The sequence below is a fragment of the Balaenoptera physalus genome, assembly GCF_965194825.1.
Source record: "Balaenoptera physalus genome assembly, chromosome: 1".
Taxonomy (NCBI): Eukaryota; Metazoa; Chordata; class Mammalia; order Artiodactyla; family Balaenopteridae; genus Balaenoptera; species Balaenoptera physalus.
In genome coordinates, this window is record NC_138882.1 from 174,517,866 (window position 1) to 174,541,542 (window position 23,677).

General features: G+C 47.3%; 1 pseudogene across 1 annotated transcript in view; it reads left to right on the forward strand.

The window, feature by feature from the left end:
* The window catches only part of LOC309650224 (glycine cleavage system H protein, mitochondrial pseudogene), a 126,151-nt pseudogene that overhangs the window by 27,839 nt on the left and 74,635 nt on the right, over positions 1–23,677 (forward strand). The window lies entirely within an intron of this gene.

A 23,677-nucleotide genomic window follows, 5' to 3' on the forward strand; every position in this document is an offset into this window, starting at 1 on the left:
TGTTTCTACAAGGGGGTTGCAGTACCCACCTCTCACATTGGTGGCAGGATTTAGAAGGTCAAGACCAGGACTTGACATCCGGGAGGCTCTGAGTAAATAAAAGCTGGTCCCTACGTGCCCAGTCGTCAGTGAGGTGCCCCATAGTGGAGGGAGGACGAGAATGAAGATGAAGAAGAAACCCCCGACTCCCACCCACCCCCGTTATCACCCCCTGTCCTCTCCGAACGAGGAAACACGGCCCTCCTGGTGCAGTTCTGAGTCTCACAGGAGGGACACAGCCTGCGCTTTGGGTCTGAGGAGGAAGATAGAGCATCAGGTCTCCCGAATCCCTCTCCGGGACACTCCATGGTCCTCTGCCGCTCATTACCTTTCCAGGACGCAGTTCTACTTAAAAATTCTTCCTTGGGCTAAAGAGAAATCTGCTTAGGAGAGAGACCAACCACTTCTCCTGACCCCAGAGGGGATAAGGATTTTCCATCTCCCTGTGCCTCAGGAGTCAGACAGAGGTTCAAGTCCCAGCTCCTCCTCTGCCTTGTTATATAATTTTAGGCAAATCACTTTGATGTTGAGTTTTAGTTTCCTCATCTGTAAAATGGTAGAAAGAATCTTTTCTAAACTGATCGTGAGGATTAAATGAGATGATATAGATATTGTACAAAATGCTTTATTTCGTTTTTTGTCACTATAAAATAACAAAAGACTTCTGATCAGAAATAATAACAAAAGTTTAAAATAAAAAGAATAAACCCTAATTAAAGACATTTGACAAATAAAAAGAGAACATTCTTTTCCCAAATATAACGAACATTTTGCTGTGTTTCTTTCTACTGTTTATTCTGCCTGGGTGCGTGTGTGGTGGTTTGTTTGTTTGTTGTTAATTTTTGATTTAAAGTTGCAAAAATAGTAGAGATTTCCCATATATCCCTCAGCTAGTTTCAAATTCCCCTGTTGGTAACATCTCACATTACCAGGATGCATTTGCCAAACCTAAGAAACCAACATTGCTGCGTTGCTGTTAACTGAACTACAGACTTTATTTGGATTTTATCTGTTTTTTCACTGCTGTCCTTTTTCTGGCTCAGGATCCCAACCAGGATTCCATGTTGCATTTAGTCATAATGTCTCCTGTCTGTGACACTTTCTCAACCTTTCCTTGACCTTGTTCTTATAACCTTGACCGTCTTAAAGAGTACTGGTCAGGTATTTTTGCAGAATGTCCCTCAATTTGTTGTTGTTTTTGTTTTCTGATTGTCTTCCTCATGACTAGACTGGGGTTATGAATTTTAGGGGGAGGATACTACCAAGGTGAGGTGTCCTTCTCATCACACCCTGCCGGGGGCACATGACATATCCGCGTGACTTCTCACTGTGATGTTAAACTTGACCACTTGGTTAAGGTGGTGTTTCCAGGTTTCACCACAGTAAAGCTGCTCTTTGGAAGGAACACTCAGGGGGAACTCCGCCCCGCTTCCTGGAGGGGGCAGCATCCAAATAAATTATTTGGAATTCTTCTGTAAGAAAGATTTGTCTCTTCTCCCCCATTTATTTATTCAATTATTTATGTCACTATGGACTCATGTATATTTAATTTATACTTTTGACTATAATCTAATACTACATTATTTATTTTGTTTCTCAGATTGTTCCAGCTTTGGGAGTTCCCCAAGTCTGGCTCCTGGGACCCTTTGCCATACCCCCATTGTTCCCTTCTCTGAGCACTTCCTTACTGCCTGGTGCTATCAGATGCTCCAGGGTCATCTTGTCTTTTCCCTGCCCTCACCCTACAATCAGGCATTTCTCCCAGAAGCCTTGCTTCCTTTTATTGGAGAATGGTGTTTAGAAACCATACTCTGGTAGCTGAGAGTGCTCCTTGCCACTGTGTTGCCTGTACTTTTTGTCTTTTTCTTTCCGTCTTTTTCTTTCCTTGCATAGACATTTACAGACACCACTGCCTGTCCCATGGCCCAGCTGAAATCAGGTCCAGCCCTGACCTTCAAGAAGAAGCTCCTGTAGTACAAACTTCCACTTGCAAAATAAATGAGTCACCAGTAAGAAATATACAGTGTGAGGAATATAGTCAATAACTACGTTATATCTTAGTATGGTGATCATTTTGAAATGTATAGAAATATTGAATCACTGTGTTGTGCAGCAGGAACTAACATAGTGTCGTAGGTCAATTATACTTCAAAAGACAAACAAACTCAAAGGAAAAGAGATCAGATTTGTAGTTACCAGAGGTATAGGTAGTGGGAGGGGAAATTGGAAGAAGACAGGAAAAAGGTACAGTTATAAGATAAATAGTACTAGGTATATAATGTAGAACATGATAAATACAACTAACACTGATGTATGTTATATATGAAAATTGTTAAGGGCAAATCATAAGAGTTCTCATCACAAGGAAAAACTTTTTTTCTATTTCTTTATTTTTGTATCTATATGAGCTGATGCATATTCACTAATCTTCACGAAGTGTGCAAGTCAGATCATTATGCTGACACCTGAAATTTATACAGTGCTGTATGCCAACTATATCAAGAAAACTGGAAGACAGATAAATAAATTGGTAGATAAATAAATAAATTCAGCTTTGCAAGAAGAAGAAGAAGAAGGAGAAGGAGAAGGAGAGGAAGAAGGAGAAGAGGGAGAAGAAGGAGAAGAAGAAGAAGTTGTTCCTGTGTAATAACCCTCAACAGAAATTTCAAATCCTCCCCTTCACTTGGTTTTATCTTGTGAGCATTCTCCCAGATTCCTGGGCACAGAAGTGGACTTAACAAAATCAGTAGGCAAAAGCCTACTACAACCGACATACTGAAACTGTTTCCTTGCCATTCCAATTTGCAGTTGTATATTTATCTGTGTAATTATTTGCTTAATTGTTCCTCAGCAATTAGACAGGTGGCTTCTGAGGGGCAGAGACCAGGGTACCAGTCTGCTTTGCCCCCCACTGTACCCCCAGCATAGTGCACAGGGCCTGGCACGCAGTAGGTGCTCAATGATCAGCATCATTGTTGATGACTCACTGGATGAATGGGTGGAAAAGACTTCCTTGGGATAGATTCCTGAGGCGGAATTTCTGGGTCAGATGGCGTGCTTGCTTTTACAGCTTCTTAGGGTGTATTTCAGTCCTGCTGACAGGCTGCTGAGCCTCCGCTGGATGCAGTAAGATAAGGAAGGAGAGATACCTTTGCAAGAGCTGAGAGGAGCAGGACACAGAGGCACGCATGGGGCCCCAGACCCAGGAACAGTGTCTGCTAAGCAGAGGAGATGGGATGGAGGGGACATTTCCACATGTTTCCAGAAACACCACCAAGGGTGATTCTCTGAACCCCTAGGGCCTCCAAGCAGGACCTATACAACCGTTCACTCAGTTAATCCTCCCTATGAGTAGGCAAGACAAATGTTATTTCCACTTTACAGATGAGGAAACTGAGGCTCAGAAAAGTGAAGGGACTTGCCTAAGATCGGACAATGAGAAAGTAGAGATGCTTGGATTTTAACCCAGCTCTGCTGCTCCTTCAGCAGGCCAGAGAAAACGGCAATTCTTCATCTCTCCCCCATATGTTTCAGGGGATCACGTAAGTCTGACAGATTTCTACACAACCCAATTTTGTCTAGAATAATAGTAGAGGATGAAGAATAAAAAGATGGGTTTTCAGGACTTCCCTGGTGGCACAGTGGTTAAGAATCCACCTGCCACACAGTGGTTAAGAATCTGCCTGCCAATGCAGGGACATGGGTTCGAGCCCTGGTCCGGGAAGCTCCCACATGCCGCGGAGCAACTAAGCCTGTGCGCCACAACTACTGAATCTGTGCTCTAGAGCCCACGAGCCACAACTACTGAGCCCAGGTGCTGCAAATACTGAAGCCTGTGCGCCTAGAACCTGTGCTCCACAACAAAAGCCACCGCAATGAGAAACCCGTGCACTGCAACGAAGAGTAGCCCCCACTCATCACAACTAGAGAAAGCCTGCGTGCAGCAACCAAGACGCAATGCAACCAAAAATAAATAAATACATAAATAAATAAATTTAAGGAGAATCCGCCTGCCAATGCATGGGACACGGGTTCGAGCCCTGGTCCGGGAAGATCCCACATGCCGCGGAGCAACTAAGCCCGTGCGCCCCAACTACTGAGCCTGTGCTCTAGAGTCCACATGCCACAACTATTGAGCCCATGTGCCACAACTACTGAAGCCTGCATGCCTAGAGCCAGTGCTCCGCAACAAGAGAAGCCACCACAATGAGAAGCCTGCACACCACAATGAAGAGTAGCCCCTGCTCGCCACAACTAGAGAAAGCCCACATGCAGCAACAAAGACCCAATGACAAAGACCCAATGCAGCCAAAAATAAATAAATAAATAACTTTAAAAAAAAAAAAAAAGATGGGCTATGGAGATAGAGCTGAGCTTGAATCCTGGCTCCATCACTTAGCTGTGTGACCTTGGGCAAGTTCCTTAACCTCTCTGAGTCTCAGTCTCCTCTGTACAATGGGGACTGGTGAGAGTGGGGTGTTGGTGAAAATGATAGTGTAACATAGGCATCTGGGCACATGCCAAGTGCTCGATATCTGTTATCACTATTATTTCCCTAGGGCCTCCTGTGCCTGTGTCATTTCTTAGAGATCTCAGCTCTCATTTCCTTCTCCCACCACCCTGCTTTCTATTTTAGGAAAATAAGAGTCTGAGTGGGAAGCTCTTCTTTGCTCTTACACATCATGCAAATGGAGGAAATGGAATTGGAAGCCAGGCCTATGCTGGCCGTCACCCGAGCCCTTTCCACCCCCAAAACACTGGTCTGGGCCTCCCCAGGTCCCTCAAGAGCCGAGTGGGGTGTGGAGAGGGAAGCCCAGGCTCACAGAAAGGCTGGGGAGCTGCCATGGGAAGGAGCCGAGAGGAGGGTGCCTGCCAGGACCAAGGGCTGGAGTTTCCTCCACAGTCTCTGTCGGGTTTTTGGAGTCTGAAGGTGACGGGCTCGGGGCCTGCTGTGGGCAGCCGATGGTCAGGGGGACTCAGGGGGACTGGGGCCCTTGCTGCTGCATTGGCACCATCCACTCTTGCAGGTGTTGTCATGTGGCCTGGGGTTTTCTGGCAACATCCGAGTGGGTGGGATGATCCTTTCCAGGAAGGGAAAGGGACTAATGATGGTGCAGTGCTGGACATGGTGGTTACAATGTCCTGCTGTCCACTTCAAGGTCCACCAGTGTGGCATGTTGGTCCAAGGTGGTGGAAAACACGCCAGCACTCAGGAAGGTCAAGGCCAGGATGTGGGAGAGAGGGGGAGGCTGCCTCTGCTCAAGGGTGAGTCAGCTGGCAGAGGCTGGAAGCCCTCTGCATGCTGGTTGCTAGGTTACAAGGCTTCTGTCCCACAGCCTGGAGCCTTCCCTGGGCTCCTGTGGACTTCTTCCTCTGGCACTGGCCCTGATGGCTATGAGACGTGTGCCCTTTCACAGGTCGAACGACAGTCTGCCACGTGATGGTACCTCTGGGTGTCGAGGGCGCTCCACCAGAGCAGACACACATCGAGTTGCCCATCTTGTGCAGAAAACTCACGGGAGACCAGTAACGTTCCCGGAACTGGGAATCATGGGGGCTTGAGGGGTGATCTGTCGTCTTTGCCTGTTTGCTAGATTTTCTGTAGCTTGGTTTGTATACATGAATGACTCTCTGCCAAGCGTTCCCTGAGACAGCTGTGGAGACCGTCCTAGAGGGATGCCCCTCGCCGGTAGATGTTCACTGGGGGAACGTCCCTTCTGGAAAAAGATATTCAGTACTCGCATCTCCTCAAGGAGGATCCATGTCTGGTTGTGAAACTCCGAAGGACTGACTCTGCTCCCTCCTGTGTGGTGGAAAGTTAGCTGCAGGTCCTCTTCAAGCCCCAGGACCTCAGGGAAGGCCTAGGGGATGCTGGCTCTGGGGGTGGGGGTAGTGGAGGGTCCCAAGACATCTTGCAAGGGCGCAGATCAGTAGGGATGGCAGCTGAGGGGGGCCGGGCAGGAGCTGCTCAGGCCTGGGAACAAGCGAGGTCCCAAGGAGGGAACTGGGGGCGGAGCAGAGCGGGAACACAGGAAGTGGAACCATGGGGCTTGGGCCTGGGGAAGTGAGTGTGAGCCCAAAGAGCTTTTTGCCCCGGCATGTCCCAGCTGGGACTGGATAGAACCAAAACTCCCTGCTCCCTGCATCAAATGCTTCTCTCCCAGCACGGACTGCAGCACCTGCATGGCTGTCGAGCAGAGGGAAGGAAGTGGGCTCAGTTCTGGGAGCAGGGGTCAGGCTTTGGGTTCCAAACACTACAAAAACCTCTATGTAGTTTCTGGGCTGGGGGGGAACAGTGGGGTCTGCTGTCTCCTTTCAGCAGAGGTTAAAAGAAGTTATCTCTTCCTCAAAATATTAACAATGGAGTTATCATGTGATCCAGCAATGCCACTTCTAGGTATATATCCAAAAGAATTGAATGCAGGGACTCAAACAGATATTTGTACAGCCACATGTTCATAGCAGTGTTATTGACAATACCCAGGAGGTGGAAGGAACCCAAGTGTTCATCAACAGATGAATAGATAAACAGAATGTGGTATATATTACATAAAATGGAATATTATTCAGCCTTAAAAAGGAAGGAAATCCTGACATATGCTACAACATGGATGAACCTTGAGGACATTATGCTAGTGAAATAAGCCAGTGACAAAAGGACAAATGTTGTATGATTCCACTTATGTAAGGTATCTAGAGTAGTCAAAATCATAGAGACAGAAAGTAGAAGGGTGGCTGCCAGGGCCTGGAGGGAGGGAAAATGGGGATCAGGTTTCAGTTTTGTAAGATGAAAAATTTCTGGAGATTGGTTGTACAACAGTGTGAATATACTTAACACTCCTGAACTATATACCTAGTGATAAATTTTATGTTATGTGTGTTTTATCGTGATCTTTATTTTTTTTTAAGATTTATTTTTATTTATTTATTTTGACTGCACCGGGTCTTAGTTGCGGCATGAGAGATCTAGTTCCCCGACCAGGGACTGAACCCTGGCCCCCTGCATTGGGAGCTCAGAGTCTTACCCACTGGACCACCAGGGAAGTCCCTATCATGATCTTTAAAAAAAAAGTTCTCTCAGACTGTGTCTAAGCCTAAATCTAATGTACAACATTGTTTATTCTTCAACAGTTATCTGGCTGGTAATGAGGTCCAGGTTGTAAACAGTATTCCCTCAAACTTGGAACATGGCTCCATAGTCTTGGAGTAACATGTTTACTGTTGGGAGTCCAGTGTCATTTTTATCCCAGATCTCTTGTGTGTGAAGGTTGGCAGTTTTCTCTCTGTCCCTGGTGCTCTGATTTTTCACATGCTCAGCCCTCTGCAGGTCTTTCATTCTTGCTTCTGGGCACTTGTGAATCTTTTTAATATGGAGACTCACACCCTTAGTTCTAGAAACTTTCTTGTTTTGGTTTTGTTGTTGTTGTTTGTTTTTTGTTTTTCTCTCTTTTGTTATCATCTTTTAGTTGTATGTTGTATCTTCTGGGCCAATTCTTCATCTCCTTGAGTTTCTGTTCTGCTTTCCAGGAGATTTCATAGACTTCATCTTCTAACTGTTCTACAACTTTAAAAATTTTTTTCTGCTTTTACATTTTTAATTTCCAAAAACTTCTGTAACTGAGCAGGATGCTATGGTATCTTCCCAGGACAGACCACCCCCCACAAGTCCTCCACCTGCCTCTTATTTGTGGAAAAACTTTAGCCTCCTAAGCCTTCCCCTAGTTCCAAAGGATAAATCTAATCAGAGAAGTGAGAAAATGCAGAAACAAAGTAAAACAGTCAAACAAGACAAAATAATAGGACTTCCCTGGTGGTCCAGTGGTTAAGACTCCATGCTCCCAATGCAGGGGGCCCGGGTTCAATCTCTGGTCAGGGAACTAGATCCTGCGCAGCCAAATAAATAAATAAATATTAAAACAAAAGACAAAATAATAATAGTTTACCCATTAAACAAAGTCAAGGACCTTTAGTTCCTCCTCAAGGGCTAGAGAAAATATGCTGAGCCATATCCTTTGAGATGTTTTGCTCATACTAGAACCCCCACCAGAAGGACGAAGTTAACTCTATGCTGCCCAGAAGAACGTAGACCCCAGACATGTTGGAACCAGAAGGTTGATGATGTTGACTCCTGATTTTCTCACCACTAACCAATCAGAAGAATACCCATAAGCTAATCATGTACCCCATAACCCCTGTCCCTCACCCTGTCTTTAAAAACCTTTCCCTGGGGCTTCCCTGGTGGTGCAGTGGTTGAGAATCTGCCTGCCAATGCAGGGGACACGGGTTCGAGCCCTGGTCTGGGAAGATCCCACTTGCCATGGAGCAAATGGGCCCGTGAGCCACAACTACTGAGCCTGCGCATCTGGAGCCTGGGCTCCGCAACAAGAGAGGCCGCGACAGTGAGAGGCCCACGCACCGCGATGAAGAGTGTCCCCCGCTTGCCACAACTAGAGAAAGCCCTCGCACAGAAACGAAGACCCAACACACCCAAAAATAAATAAATAAATAAAATAAATTTAAAAAAAAAAACCTTTCCCTGAAAGCCATCAGGGAGTTTGGGCTTTTTGAACCCTAGCCACCTGGACTCTTTGCTTGGTGCCCTGCAATAAACACTGCACTTTCCTTCACCCTAACCCAGTGTCAGCAGATTGGCTTTACTGGGCAGGGGCGAGTGGACTCAAGTTTGGTTTGGTAACAGTTCGTTAAAATTCTACTTTTAATTCATCCTGTTCTTATTTCATGGGGAGAGAGGGAGTTGCCAAAGATTATCTTCTGTTTTGATTCACTCTTCCAGAGAAGAAAACCTTAGAAGTAATTAAGAGATGACTGTTGGAGGATGGAGATAATGAAAAGTGCCCACCAAACTGAGAAGGTATCTGGAGACTGAAAATCGAGGCGGGCAGCTCCATGTACTCAACGGATCAGTTTATTATCAGGTAACTTACTCACAGGGCGGGGTGTGGTGGACAGTGATCCGGAAGCGTTTGCACCTGCACTCTGCACGGCTGAGGGGCCACCAGGACAGTTTTTTAGTTAACTTAGGGTATGGAGGCATGTGCTTGGAAACAGGAAGTGCCTTCCCAAATCAAGACTTATGAATGGGCAACTAGTCTGGTGGGCACTGGGAATACGTCATCGAAGGTCTTTGTCATTGTTTGGAGGCTAACAGAGCATAGCGGTTACCTGGTCCTGAGGATTATTAAACAGTATCTATTAACTAGAAAACCCTCGATGACAGAGGAGTCATTTACTGCACAGTATAGTCCTGGCTAGGGTCAGTGGAAGGACAGGAGGAGCTGAATGGGCCCAAGATGGTGTCAGTTATGCCAACCGCCGTACACTCCACCCCTGACATCTTGATGACGTCTTGATGGCCATACACTCTTATCCATCATTCTTCCACAGAGACACTAGTGACAGATCTCGGGAGGTGGCTTGCATTCCTCATTGGCAGCAACAGCATAAGCAGCAGCAAGAACAAACTACTAAACATAGAAGAATACTAAGAACTACGGTTCCTCATTTACCCAGGAGAGAAGTAAGTCAGCGAGTTAAAGCATCAGCAAAGGAAAGTTTATATGATTCATGACTGTTTTCATATGGGAAAGTAAATCAGTTATGTTGGGTTCAGATGAAGGTGTATAAATGCACAGCGTTCCTGCCCAGTAAAGGTACAAGCTCCTCCCTGCACAGCTGTCAACATGTCTAAAGCCGTATGGTTTGCAGCACCACTTTTCTCTTTTGAGCAGTTTCCTGGTTAAATAGAGAGATGCTTTCGGGGGGTCATTCAAAGCTGACATGGTGAACTGTGCTAACGCCTGGATTTCCCGTATGGCACTTACACCTATGTACTGGGGAAGGAAAATAGATGTTGGCCATTCCCACCATGACAAACTATGATGGACCCACCACCTGGACTTAATAGCAGGAAGGTTATGGGAAATTTCCAGTAAGAACGTATGTGTATGTATATATATCTATAGATATGGCCTGAGAGGGAAGGAAACCCCAAGGTGCATTGGCCCATTCACCCACAGGGCAGATAAGGCACAAATAGGATCCACATATCCAGATCCCTTGTTTGGGAGTCATAAAGGAGCCTGTTGTATGAAGCTGCTTCTCTTCCTGTCCATTCAGTATTTAATATCTTGTGAGTTACTTGGCAGACTTCATAGGGAAGACACCCGATATGTCCGTGATTTGTTTGGATATGGTTGGTCCTTTCTATGCAGATGGGGGCTACTGACCTCAAGACTCCATGTTCAGCTCCCAACTACCCCAAGCCATCCCAAATATGATAAGCCACTGAAATCTGGGAATCATTTGACTAGTTTTGCACCAGGGGAAAAACATATTGTTTAGAGTCACTGTGATCAAACATAGAACTTTCCTCAGTAGGAGTCAGATCACCAAGGGGATTTTTGGTCACCAATCCAAGCCATTGTTCCCATTCCATGTGGTTGAACGGGTGAACTGTCCACGGCATCCCCTGGGCACTGGAGACAGGCAACGGGCCGCAGACCCTGTAGTCAGAACGACTGTGGACCTCTGCATATGTTGGAGCCCAGCATAGGAAGACACTTCCCATAACCAGAGTCAGGAAGTTCATGAGGCTGACACTATGGGCAATAAGACAAGTGTTTTAGGGGCCAAAGATAAAGCAGATCCTCATTCATGAGTAACACTGTAGCCGTGTGATCTCCACCGGCCAAAACCACCCCTGGTTTTGGCATTTTTTCCCAGTGGTGATATCACACATTTTATCCTTAATACCTTCAGTAGGTAAACTAAAATTATATACAGGGACCTCAGTGGGACCCCACATGACTAAATCCACTTCAGCTCCCGTGCTAATGCTTCTGGAGAGGTGATCTGGGTCTGCTGTGGCCCATTCCCACATAAAATCCCTGAATGAAGGTGATACCAAGGCGAGTCCCATCCAGGATACCACCTGGGAGGGGGATACCAATTTAAATGCCAATGAATTACAGTAACACCAGGTGGGAAGTCCAGTGGTAGCTGCAAAACAAAAAAACAGACAAAAACAAGACCCTCCTCCCACTGCATAGGCAAAGACCTCCCTTTTGTACCTGTTTTCTCAACGCCCTTGTTGGTGTTCAGTCAGGCAGTCGTTCATATGCAGATTGTCAGCCTGCATTTTACAGTCTGATAGCTTCAGACAGCCGAGGGGACCAACCTTGTAACGTGCTGTCGGGAGATAGGGCTGTTAAGGTGGCTTTTAACATCCAATTAACCAGGCCAGCCGCAGTGGGGTTGTACGGAAAATGGAAAGGCCAAAGACTTTCTTGGGCTTCTGCCCGCTCTTGTATTTCATGTCCAGTGAAATGAATTCCTTGATCACTGTCAATTTGGGCCAGTGTTCCTTACATAACTTCCAATTTTGACAAGCCTTTAATTGTAACGGCCTGATTCGCTCTTTTTTTTTTGTAATAAATTTATCTATTTATTTATCTTATTTTTGGCTGCGTTGGTCTTTGTTGCTGCGCACAGGCTTTCTCTAGTTGCAGCGAGCGGGGGCTACTCTTTGTTGCGGTGTGCGGGCTTCTCATTGCGGTGGCTTCTCTTGTTGCGGAACATGGGCTCTAGGCACGCAGGCTTCAGTAGTTGTGGCACATGGGCTCAGTAGTTGTGGCTCGCGGGCTCTAGAGCGCAGGCTCAGTTGTTGTGACGCACGGGCTCCGCGGCATGTGGGATCTTCCCGGAGCAGGCCTCGAACCCGTGTCCCCTGCCTTGGCAGGCGGATTCTTAACCACTGTGCCACCAGGGAAGCCCCTGATAGGCTCTTAATGGCAAAGGCTTGCACTGATCCAGTGGTTGTGTGGGCACAGGTTAGAGCACACTGATACCCTTCTGACACCCACAAAGGCCCTATGTATCCACTTGCCATCTAGTAACTGGATGGTCAGAGCGTCTGATGTGCCCTGGGGGGTGTCTCAGGGGGCGGCACTTCAAATGATCTACAGCTTGGGGATCCGCATATCTGAGGGGCAAATGGAGCCTTTTTCTTTTCGGTGGAGCCATTCCACCATGTCAGAGGGGATCTGTAATTCCTCCAGCAGCAGACCTCTTGCCCTGGCTAAGGCATCAGCTTCATGATTGCCAGACAGAGTTAGGGTGAGTGGGCTGAAACGTGCCACATGGGCACACTGGCACCTGGTTGCATGCAGGCAGTCCAAATATCAGCCCATAATTCATCCCCCGCAGAGGTTTATTTAATATTTTCCAATTTTTCTTTTTTCTTTTTTTTTCCGCACTGTGTGGCTTGTGGGATCTTAGTTCCCCAACCAGGGATTGAACCCGGGCCCCGGCAGTGAAAGCACCAAGTCCTAACCAAGGGACCGCCAGGGAATTCCCTATATTTTCCAATTATCTTGATGTCACTGAGACATCCACACGTCAAGCCTTTCCATACTGCCCAGCTGTCAGTGGCAAGGTTGAGGGGCGTGGACCCGTGAGTAGTCTCCAGCCACGCCACTCTGAGCTCTGCCCACTGACTACTTTGTCTAGTCCCTTTCTCGAACCAGATGACATCAGAATCCAAACAAACAGCTGTCGAGTACAGGGGGGAATTGCCCCTACAGCTGCCATCCGTGTACCATGTGTCAGCAGGGGGCATCCCGGTATCTTCTCATACCTGTGCTCTACAGAGGGTGCAAGCAGGTGATGGTCAGAGCATCTGTGGTGGTCACCAGCCCTAATACAACATGCAGCTCCTGAGAGAGGGGACCAGTGTGAGAGGCGCTTCTCTGTTGAAGGTGCGCGTGCACTTGTGTAAGGTACTCAGCTACGCACAGGCACTCTTAGACTTTAAAAGAAAGTCCTTAATCCATCGACCCACAGGTAGGGGAGTTTGTAAGCTGACGGGTAAGTTGGTGGTCAGATCCCCGGTTTGCTGAAAGGCTAGGGAAACTGCTAACAATTGTTTTTCTATTGGACTAGACTGGTTCTCCCCCCCCTTTCTGTAATTGAGACCAGAATCCTAGCAGGATTCTTTTCCCGTTTTGTTGTTGCTGCCACAGTTCCCATCCAAACCCTTCTGGATGTATACTTATATCCAATTCACGACTGGCATTAACACCCTCTGTCCTTAGGCTTGTTTGACAACCACCTTGGCCTTTTCAAAAGCCTCTTGTTGTGGGATATTCCAGTCCCAGATTGTTCCCTTTTTTACTAAAGCATATAGGGGTCTTAATATCTGGGCAAGGTGAGGAATAAAGGCTGCCAGTACCCTCGCCCATCTACAAAGAAAGGCTTGTAGTTCTTTTACATTGCAGGATGCGGATACGCCTGTATTTTATCAATGACAGTCTCGGGCATCACTGTGGTCTCACCAGACCAGAGAGCTCCCAAGAACTTTACTGACTCTCCTAGTCTTTGCTTCTTGTCAGTGTTTACCTCCCATCCCCGAGCTTTTAAACGTTCCTGAAGAGACACAGCATCTTGGGAAAGAGAGAGCAAGTCATCACAGGTTAACATGATATCATCAGTGTAACAACAGAGAACAAAAGAGGGAGAAAGAGTCCATTTCTCCAAGTCCTGGGCCACCATCCCATGACGTATAGTAGGACTATGCAGATAACCTTGGGGTAAGACAGTAAAAGTCCATTGTCTCCCTTCCCACGTGAAGGCACACTGGTCCTGGGAACCCCTTCTAAGGGTATGCTGAGAAAGGCATTAGACAAATCTGAGACACAACGATATGTCTTGAGAGAAGAGGAGATCGTATGCAAGAGTCGGGCTGTGTTTGGAACTGCCGCATAGATACGGGGTGTTACCTTGTTTAATTCTCTATAGTCTACTGCCATGCGTCAGGTGCCATTTGGTTTTTACTCCGGCCACGTGGGGCTATTTTTAAAAAATATTTATTTATTTATCTGGCTGCACCGGGTCTTAGTGGCAGCACGCGGGATCTTCATTGCCTCATGCAGGATCTTTGTTGTGGCGTGTGGGATCTAGTTCCCTGACCAGGGATCAAACCCAGGCCCCCTGCATTGGGAGCATGGAATCTTAACCACTCGACCACCGGGGAAATCCCCATGTGGGGCTACTGAATGGGCTTTGGGCCAGTCTTATAACTCCCACCTTCTCTAATTCCTTGACGGTAGCCATTGCTTCTTCCTGCCCTCCAGTTAGGCGATATTTTTTTATTGCCACCACTCTCCGAGAGATAGGCAACTTTACAGGGTCCCCTTTAGCTTGACCCCTGGGATCAGTAACCGGCACTCGCCCATGGTGGTTGTGAGGTCCAGGTCCTGTAGGACATCCAAACCCACAGCATAATCAGGTATGAGCGAAATATAAACCAGAAAGGGACAGAGAGGCAATCTTCTGATTTATAACACCTTTGAAATAACACCTTTGAATGGGGCCGCCCACAGCCCTTCATTTGAGCCATCTTACATGCATCACTTCAATGTGCTCTTCTTGTTGTATTTTCTTTGACATAACGTCTGAGGTGGTGGACCATGGCGTCTGGACATCCCTCTCTAACCCCTGCGCCTCTCTAGTTGGCTCTAGTTCCCTGCTGAGCTGCAATTCCTTGTCTGTGCTAATCCTCAGAGCACACAGCAAAGGTAATGCAACAGCCTGATAGCTTGCTCACTTTCTTTTTTCCACTTTCACTTTCCCACGGCTGGGATTAATATGTCTAGTGAGCCCTCTGGTGTTTTCCTGGCATTCCCATGCTCACACACCGGCCGGAAGCATTCCAGAAACCTAGCCAGGTCACCCCACGTGGCCGTGGCTTGCCAGCCTGGGATTCCCCCACCAGAGATGGGCTCCCCCGCCCCAGCCGCCCTGCACTATCCCTTTACCCATTTCTCTGTCATTTTCAGTCTCCTGGCTGGTTTGCTAATTGTTGGCTGCAGGAGGTAACAAAAACAAAACTGAGAAGGTATCTTTTTTTTTTGGCCATGCCCTATGCCTAGCAGTATCTTAATTCCCCAACCAGGGATTGAACCCAGGGCTACAGCAGTGAACGCGCCGAGTCCTAACCACTGCACCACCACGGAATTCCTTGAGAAGGTATCTTGAGACCAAAAAACGAGGCAAGCAGCTCCATATAATCAGTGGATCAGTTTATTATAGGGTAATCACAAGGTGGGATGGGGCAGACAGTGATACAGAAGCATTGGCATCTGCACTCCGCACCACCAAGGGGCCACTGGGACAATTTTATAGTTAACTTAGGGTTTGGGGGTAGGTGCTTGGAAACAAGAAGTGCATTTCTAGTCAAGATTTATAAATGGGTAACTAGTCTCTTGGGCACCAGGAATAGTCAGCACAGGTCTTCATCATTGTTTGGAGACTGACAAAACATAGAGCCACCTGGACCTCACAATTATTAAACAGTATCTATTAACTACAAAGTCCTTGATGACAGGACAGTATAGTCCTGGCTAAGGTCAGTGGAAGGACAGGAGGAGCTGAATGGGCCCAAGATGGTGTCAGTTATGCTAACAGCCATACAGATGACAATTGTAACATAATTATCCTGGCTCAAATTATCAGTTAAAATAGCCAATTGCCATCCCAGTCTTATTTTTGGAATTTAAAAGTTACTTCCACAGAGTTTTGTACAATCTGAAGTCTGGTTGTCTTTCAAGACTCTCTGTGCAAACAACCTTTCCCAGGATGGATTTTTTTTTTTTTTTTTTTTTTGGCTGCATTGGGTCTTTGTTGCTGCACGCAGGCTTTCTCTAGTTGCAGCGAGCAGGGGCTACTCTTCGCTGCAGTGCATGGGCTTCTCATTGAGGTGGCTTCTCTTGTTGCGGAGCACGGGCTCTAGGAACACGGGCTTCAGTAGTTGCAGCACGTGGGCACAGTAGTTGTGGCACGCGGGCTCTAGGGCGCTTAGGCTTCAGTAGTAGTGGCGCATGGGCTAAGTTGCTCCGCGGCATGTGGGATCTAAGAAGATGCTCGAACCATGCATTGGCAGGCGGATTCTTAACCACTGCGCCACCAGGGAAGTCCTCCTCAGGATGGATTTGTATTAACAGAGTTAACATGTTTTTCATACATAGTTCCACAGTCTCCACATTGGACAGGAAAACAAGATGGACACGCTCGTGAAATTTCTTGTTTTGATCTGTATCACGTCTGATTCTTTTTCTTCTTTTCTTTTTTTTTTTGGCTGCACCACGGCTCACGGTATCTTAGTTCCCCATCCAGGGATCAAACCCATGCCCTCAGTAGTGAAAGTGTGGAGTCCTAACCACTGGACCGCCAGGGAATTCCCAATCATGTCTGATTCTTAAACTCATTTTTATGATGGAGTATAGTAAGTATTTGTGTTTCTACAGCTTCAGGGGAGAAAAGACAGGTACTCCCCATCTTTCTGAGGCTTGTTTTCATAGAAGTTGTTAATTAAGATTTTCATTCTTAGGGGCAGGCATTGGAATTTTATTAGTTAATGCAATAAGAAAGAGCAGGGCTGAGGAAGCCAAGTTCTAGAACTAGAGAGAAGACAAAATTGTTTAATAATTCCATTATTTAACCATACTAGAATCTAGAACATTTGATGCTTTTCTACAATGTTGTAGTTTGAGGTCAGAAATATCTTCTTAGAAGATGGAGTTTCTGTTTCTTGTTCTCATTGTGTGTGTGTGTGTGTGTGTGTGTGTGTGTGTGTGTGTGTGTGTGATGGGGTGATTTTCAAGAAGAAAAGGGGAAGAAGATGCCTCTACTCCACCTTCCTGAAAAGGCAAACTTGGAGCACATTTCTAGAGTATGTTGTACTTCCTCCCATGACAGGACATTTGCGTATGCCATTCCCTCTGCCGGGAATGCACTCCACCCTCTTGCCTGGGTAACTGTGTAGGGGAAAAGAAACCATCTTCCCAGGGAATTTCCCCTACACCAAGTAATTCTTTGTGAAACCAACTAGGTGTCCTACAATTCAACTGAATTCTGACACTATCTGCACAGAGATATAATCAGATTCTACAGGTTAACGGTTCAGTCCCATAAGACTGCCCCCCCCACCCCCCGCACACACACACTTCAGAGGCCAGTCACAAGCCCAGGTAATTACCTGTGCTTCTGACCAACCAGCTACAGATTGAAAGTTCCAATGACCCCCTCCTAGGGTTCAATCAATTTGTTAGAGTGGCTCACACAACTTAGGGAAGCACTTACATTTAGTAGTTTATTAAAGGTTATGACAAAGGATACGGATGAACAGCCAGATGAAGAGATACATAGGGCGAGGTCTGGGAAGGTCCCAAGCACAGGAGCCTCTGTCCCCGTGGAGCTGGGCTGTGTCACCCTCTCAGAACGTGGATGTGTTCACTCATCTAGAAGCTCCCCGAAACCCATGCTATTGGGGTTTTTGTGTAGACATGATCAACTACTAACTCCATTTCCAGCCCTCTCCCCTCTCTGGAGAAGTTGGCGTTGAGGAGCGCGTATGTGAAAATTCCAAGCTTCTAATCATGGCTTGGTCTTCCTGGTGGACAGCCCCCCTCCAGGAGCCATTTGGGACCACCACTCTCCCCAGCCAAGTGACTTCAGTAAAACAAGAGATGCTCCTAGTGTTCTCATCAGTCAGGAAATTACAAGGGTTATAGGAGCCTTGTGCCAGGAACCAGGGGCAGGTATCGATATAGATATATAATTATTATCTCACAGTAACCTTTTTCATCCTGAGTCTCAACCTAAGCACCGCATCCTCAAAAGACTTTCTTGACCTCCCAGGTAGGGTGTGGTCCCTTACTACATCCTTGCACAGTTCCATGAACCCCTTCTCCATAGCCCTCGTCACAGTTATACTGTTACATTCATTCGTGATTTCTTAACATCTCTTCCCCAGTAGTCTATATGCTCCCTGAGAGCTGGCTGCGTCTCTTTTTCTGTTATTTCCACAGAGCCTGGCGTTTGTTGACTAGATGATGGGAAGCTTCTGGACTGTGGGATCTGCCCTCACTCCCAGCCTCCACACCTTCCTCCAGACCCTGTGAGGATGGCCTCCTGGGGAAGGGGGAAGGGTCCTGGGGAGTCAGGACCCTGGGTTCATGGCTTGTCACACCCTCTTCCTTGTGATCTTGAGCCAAACAATTGTCTACGTCTAAAGCGTGTGCCTCAAAGCTTGTGTTCAGCGCAGTAGGTTCAGGAGAGCTGCCGTCGCAAACCTGGCTCTGCCTCCTCTTAGCCTCAGTTTCCCCAGCTGCAATGAAAAGGGGCTGAAAGAGGCCACAGGTCCCCCTCCCCATTCCTCCTGTTAGGACTTCCTGCTCTTCCTCAGCCCCAGGGCCCGGTCCCACAGCCCCTAGTCAGCAGCTCTGCCCCTGTGTCCTCTGTCCCCTCCGCCGGGTCCGTCCCATCCACCCTCGGCCTGGACGTTGCACACACTTGAATTTTCATACGCATGAAGGTGATGGGAAGGCCTGGGGGCCTGGGAAGGGGAACTTGCCTCCCCACGCGGCAGGCGCTGTGCAAGGAGCTCTCCACGCGTTGCTTCGCTAAGCTCACCATACCTGAGACAGGGTTCTCCGGTGCTTTCCATTTTACAAGTGGGAAAGGGTAATCAGTGTGCCCAAGTTCCGCTGCCAGGAAGAGACCGAACCAGGTTCCCAGGAGCCAACATCCCCTCTGCTGCTCGGAGCAGGAAGCCACAGGGCAATTTCCCTTTCTCAGGGCCCCTCTGGAGCCCTCCCCACAGAATCTTCTGCTCTGTCTCATTGCCCTTACTTCCCCTGAGGGTTTGGGAGCCTTGATGAAACGTGACTTCAGTTGCTGGTGTCTCCTCCCAACACCCCTGGGACGTCACTGGGTTCAGGGCTGAGACCCTCTGGGTGGCACAGGTGAAGGGACGCAGCCTCTGGACTCAGCTGCCCCTTCTCGCTGGGATGGGGAATAACACCTCCTGCTCACCTGATCCAGTGGGGCAGGATCCAAGGATCGGGGGAGGGGAGGAGGGTGAAAGAGCTTCATGACACATCCCAACTCAATGCTGTCTATACGGCTGGCCCACTGTGGGTTTGCTGGGAAGCTGTGGTAAACACGATAGACCCAGACTCTGCCCTCCCGGCACCCAAGTGGGAAAAACCCAGTGAGTGAGGGTTACTAAAGCAGACCTTCCTTACGCAGCCTGGGGACCAAGGAAGGCCGCCCAGAAGAAGTGATGAGTGAGCCGAGGGTGAATGGCAGATGAAGGGGGAGGGCAGCAGGGAGGATGCACACTAAGGAACTAAAAAAAGAGTCAAGTGGGAGGGTTTGAGGCCCCAGGAGGGAGATTGGCCTTGGACCCAAAAGTTATGGGGCTGAGTCCCTGCTTGAGGGGCATCTGAAGGAGGAGTGATGTGCTGTGAATTGCGTTTTAGGAAGACCCCGGAGGAGATGTGGAAGATGGCTTGGTGGGCAGGGAGGGGCACTGCAGCAGTGCTCCGAGGAGGGAGGAGGGAGGCCCCGCCTGGCTGTGGGCAGACGGGAGGGAGAGGCATGTAGGAGGCAGAATGGAGCCCAGGGAGTCTGGGTTAAGCCCTTCCATCAGGGCAGGGCTGCCACCAGCTCCGGTCGGAGTCTCAGGGGCAGGTGGCTGGGGCCACTGGGACAAGGAGGGAGAGTGCCAGGCTTGCCCCCCAGCTCTGCTGTCTGTGAGCTGCTGATGGTGACATTGTGCCTGGACTTCCTCTGGTTACCCCCCCAACTTCAGCCCCCCTTCTGAGCTTTCCCAGAATAATGCGGGCCTGGGTCCCGGGGCGGAGCTGCCATCTCCGCCTCCAGGTGGAGCTTTGGTTCCAGAGCGCCTACTGCTGCGGCCTGTGTGCAGCACAGAGCCTCCCCCTCTGCTTTCTAAACAAGCCTGGAGCAGTGAATTATTAGGAGAGGGAGGACTCTTCTGTCCCAGCGAGTAATTCCAGCCACTGGGAGTTCCAGGGAGCAAGGTGAGACCTAGAGACCCCAGAGAGAGTGGAAGAGGGGTGGGGGGGAAGTGGGCCTTCCTCTGTCTTCCCTGAAACCCTGTCTGCCCTGAGCCCCCAGGGCTGTGGCTTCTCAGCTAGAAGTCTTAAGAATTCCTCTCTCCACCACTCCTCTCAGCACGGCTGTGTCCATCTTCCAAACCTGTGTCTCCAGTCTAATTTTGAGCTCCAGGTATACCTACAACTGCCCACGTGACATCTCCCCTGATGTTCCACAGCACAAAGTGCCTCACACTCAGCACCTTCCCCGTAACTTGCCCCTCCCACGTCCTCCTCTGCAGTGAATGGCACCTCTGATCACCTGGATGCCCAGGCCAGGACCCAGGAGGCACCTGGGTCTTCCTCCTTCTCCCTGGACTCAGCCCCTTCTCTCCAGCTGCCACCGTGACCCAGGTGGCATCATCTCACTTTCTTACAGTCTTGCCACTGGTCTTCCCACCTCCAGCCTCACCTCTTCCACGGCACTGTCCCCCTCCTGCCATCTGCTCTTAAAATGCTGCCTTCTGCTTAAGCACTACCATGGCTCCCGGTGGCCCTCAGGGTAAACTCTGAGTTCCCAGTGACCCAGCCCTCTTGGCCCCTGACAACTCTCCAACCTCATCTCTTGCCTTCCCCTTCCAGAACTCCCTCTTGAGCTATCTCGAAGTACTTGTAATCCCCCAATCATGAAATACCCCCTCGCTTCCCCAGGCCTTTTGCACATGCTGGAAACACTCCTCCCCACTGTCAGGAAGGATCACCTCTATTTACCCATCAGATCCCAGCCTTCATAGCCCATTTCCAGGGAAGCCTTCCTGATGGCCAAGCTGGTTAGGACCTCCGGTCCTAGCAATGGTTCATTCATTCAACAAATATTTACCACGTGCCTACGATGTGCTAGGCCCTGTTCTAGCCATTCTGAATACATCCTGAAACAATCCTGACAACAATCCATGCCCCTAGTGGAGCTCACGTTCAAATGGGGTTGGGGACGGGCGAGATAGACCACAAACGATATAGAGCAAATAAGCAATTGATCCAGTGTGGGAGAAGGCGATGGGTGCTATGATGGAAACGGAGCAAGGGAATGGGGAGGCTTGGGGGTGGGGCAGGCTGCAGTTTTCACTGGAGATGGTAACCTCTGGGTAAAGACTTTGTGAAGGACCTCCAGCCAAAAAACACCAGAAAGACAGGGCAGTTATCAAGTTGAGTTTCTGACTTGTAGTGAGGGACAGCGTACTCCATGGGAACCGTGGGGCCACTCAGTAAGAGGGTGTTAGAAATGAATTACTATGGGATTTGGACTTGGGTTAGATGATTTGGGAGGGCTTCAGGAAGCAGGACTTTGCTCTGGATTGGATGCTGTAGGAGTGGGGGCAATTCTATGACTAGGGATCTTTTTTTTTTTAACATCTTTATTGGAGTATAATTGCTTTACAATGTTGTATTAGTTCCTGCTGTATAATACAGTGAATCAGCTATACATATACATATATCCCCATATCCCCTCCCTCTTGCGTCTCCCTCCCACCCTCCTTATCCCACCCCTCTAGGTGGTCACAAAGCACCGAGCTGATCTCCCTGTACTATGTGGCTGCTTCCCACTAGCTATCTATTTTACATTTGGTAGTGTATACATGTCAATGTTACTCTCTCACTTTGTCCCAGCTTACACCTCCCCCTCCCCATGTCCTCAAGTCCATTCTCTACATCTGTGTCTTTATTCCTGTCCTGCCCCTAGGTTCTTCAGAACCTTTTTTTTTTTTTTAGATTCCATATATATGTGTTAGCATATGGTGTTTTTCCCTTTCTAACTTACTTCACTCTGTATGACAGATTCTAGGTCCATCCACCTCACTACAAATAACTCAATTTCATTTCTTTTTATGGCTGAGTAATATTCCATTGTATATATGTGCCACATCTTCTTTATCCATTCACCTGTCGATGGATACTTAGGTTGCTTCCACATCCTGGCTATTGTAAGTAGTGCTGCAATGAACATTGTGGTACATGTCTCTTTTTGAATTATGGTTTTCTCAGTGTATATGCCCAGTACTGGGATTGCTGGGTCATATGGTAATTCTACTTTTAGTTTTCGAAGGAACCTCCATACTGTTCTCCATAGTGGCTGTATCAATTTACATTCCCACCAACAGTGCAAGAGTGTTCCCTTTTCTCCACACCCTCTCCAGCATTTATTGTTTGTAGATTTTTTGATGATGCCCATTCTGACCAGTGTGAGGTGATACATCATTGCAGTTTTCATTTGCATTTCTCTAATGATTTGTGATGTTGAGCATCCTTTCATGTGTTTGTTGGCAATCTGTATACCTTCTTTGGAGAAATGTCTATTTAGGTCTTCTGCCCATTTTTGGATTGGGTTGTTTGTTTTTTTGATATTGAGCTGCCTGAGCTGCTTGTATATTTTGGAGATTAATCCTTAGTCAGTTCCTTTGTTTGCAAATATTTTCTCCCATTCTGAGGGTTGTCTTTTCGTCTTGTTTATGGTTTCCTTTGCTGTGCTAAAGCATTTAAGTTTCATTAGGTCCCATTTGTTTATTTTTGTTTTTATTTCCATTTCTCTAGGAGGTGGGTCAAAAAGGATCTTGCTGTGATTTATGTCATAGAGTGTTCTGCCTATGTTTTCCTCTAAGAGTTTTATAGTGTCTGGCCTTACATTTAGGTCTTTAATCCATTTTGAGTTTATTTTTGTATATGGTGTTAGGGAGTGTTCTAATTTCATTCTTTTACATGTAGCTGTCCAGTTTTCCCAGCACCACTTATTGAAGAGGCTGTCTTTTCTGCATTGTATATTCTTTGTAGTATAGTCTGAAGTATAGTCTGAAGTCAGGGAGCCTGATTCCTCCAGCTCTGTTTTTCTTTCTCAAGATTGCTTTGGCTATTTGGAGTCTTTAGTGTTTCCATACAAATTGTGAAATTTTTTGTTCTAGTTCTTTGAGAAATGCCATTGGTAGTTTGATAGGGATTGCACTGAATCTGTAGATTACTTAGGGTAGTATAGTCATTTTCACAATGTTGATTCTTCCAATCCAAGAACATGGTATATCTCTCCATCTGTTTGTATCATCTTTAATTGCGTATATTGAAGAATCCTTGCACTCCTGGGATAAACCCCACTTGATCATGGTGTATGATCCTTTTAATGTGCCGTTGGATTCTGTTTGCTAGTATTTTGTTGAGGATTTTTGCATCTATATTCATCAGTGATACTGGCCTGTAGTTTTCCTTTTTTGTGACATCTTTGTCTGTTTTGGTATCAGGGTGATGGTGGCCTCATAGAATGAGTTTGGGAGTGTTCCTCCCTCTGCTATATTTTGGAAGAGTTTGAGAAGGATAGGTGTTAGCTCTTCTCTAAATGTTTGATAGAATTCACCTGTGAAGCCATCTGGTCCTGGACTTTTGTTTGTTGGAAGATTTTAAATCACAGTTTCAATTTCAGTGCCTGTGATTAAGTGCTGTTTATATTTTCTATTTCTTCCTGGTTCAGTCTCGGAAGGTTGTGCTTTTCTAAGAATTTGTCCATTTCTTCCAGGTTGTCCATTTTATTGGCATATAGTTGCTTGCAGTAATCTCTCATGGTCCTTTCTATTTCTTGCAGTGTCTGTTGTTACTGCTCCTTTTTCATTTCTAATTTTGCTGATTTGAGTCTTCTCCCTTTTTTGCTTGATGAGTCTGGCTAATGGTTTATCAATTTT